The 1,636-nt window shown below is 30.8% G+C and overlaps 1 pseudogene; it reads left to right on the top strand.

Moving 5' to 3' along the window:
* The first annotated feature begins 1,230 nt into the window (after positions 1–1,230).
* LOC126766502 (5.8S ribosomal RNA) lies at positions 1,231–1,380 on the top strand (annotated as a pseudogene).
* Positions 1,381–1,636: the final 256 nt, after the last annotated feature.

Here is a 1,636-nt window from a genome sequence, read left to right as displayed (position 1 = left end):
TATATTATTACGCTCAAAAAATACTTTCATATCATATATTTATTATTGAAAAAGCTTATATAGCCTTCATTCATGCGTTCATCTTGAATGGACAAGTGTTTGAATGTGTTTATATAAGTGGAGTCGTACCTGTTGGTTTGTCCCATTATAAAGACACAAGCTTCTTAAATGGACAAATTGCGTCTAGCAGTAACGAGATTGAGCAATAACAGGTCTGTGATGCCCTTAGATGTCCTGGGCTGCACGCGCGCTACAATGAAAGTATCAACGTGTATTTCCCAGACCGAAAGGTCCGGGTAAACCGCTGAACCACTTTCATGCGTGGGATTGTGAACTGAAACTGTTCACATGAACTTGGAATTTCCAGTAAGTGTGAGTCATTAACTCGCATTGATTACCCCTGCCCTTTGTACACACCGCCCGTCGCTACTACCGATTGAATTATTTAGTGAGGTCTCCGGACGTGATCACTGTGACGCCTTGTGTTTCACGGTTCTTTCGCAAAAGTAGACCGAACTTGATTATTTAGAGGAGGTAAAAGTCGTAACAAGGTTTCCGTAAGTGAACCTGCGGAAGGATCATTATTGTGTTCCTATCCGAAAAAAAATATTAAAAAAACAGAAAAAAAGAATAAAAAAAAAATTCTTTTTGTTCTTTTCATTCAATATGTTTTGAATTATTGATAATTATTATTTAAATCGATATGGGTATATCAATAATTTGTATAAAACATATTTGAGTGTTTTTCTTTTTTTTCTTTTTTTTTTATTCCTTGTAATACATTATGAGCAGTATATTTATTACATATATCGTGAATATCGCATACATTGTATTTGAACGCTAAAAAACCTTTAAACATATATAGCTGTACTTATTATTTATAAAAAATTTATAAGAAGTTAAATGATCTTTTTATATACAAATGATAAGTTAATTTGTTCACATTAACGTGTGTTCATGTAACATGTAATAAGTATACGTTATATACATATATTGTGATTATTTTCATTCAAGAAATACTGAAATGCACAAAGAAGAGAATAAAAAAAAGACATTGTTTTTGTTGACCTAAGACATGCGCAGCTTGCAAATGTTTGGGTTTAAAATTAAAATTTATTGAAAGATGTGTTGTGAAATTTTATTTTAAAAATTTTGTTATAAAAATATTATTATTATTCTTTCAATAAATTAAAAACTCTTGACTTTGAATCAAAAAATACAAACAAATTTTACTCTAAGCGGTGGATTGCACTCGGCTCATGGGTCGATGAAGAACGCAGCAAAATGTGCGTCATCGTGTGAACTGCAGGACACATGAACATCGACATTTTGAACGCATATTGCGGTCCATGGTGTTACCATACATATGGTTGAGGGTTGTAAGACTATGCAAAATTAGTTACTTATTCTTTTAGTTAATTAAAAGAACTTGAGGCATATGGTATATTATTGGATTGTATTTTTAATCCATAATAGTAATAGCATAAAGAGAAATATATACAATATATTCTTGAATACCTCATTGTTGAACGAAATTTTGTAATAAATGAGAATCTTAGTATTCCCAAAATAAAGAAAATTTCAATATTATTTAAAATATATTTAAATAAATATGGCTAAATGAGCCTTAGTCGCC

Source organism: Bactrocera neohumeralis, unplaced genomic scaffold (genome assembly GCF_024586455.1).
Source record: "Bactrocera neohumeralis isolate Rockhampton unplaced genomic scaffold, APGP_CSIRO_Bneo_wtdbg2-racon-allhic-juicebox.fasta_v2 ctg1436, whole genome shotgun sequence".
NCBI classification, from domain to species: Eukaryota; Metazoa; Arthropoda; class Insecta; order Diptera; family Tephritidae; genus Bactrocera; species Bactrocera neohumeralis.
Note: the sequence above shows the minus strand (reverse complement) of the source record. Positions and strands in the feature narration are given on the sequence as shown.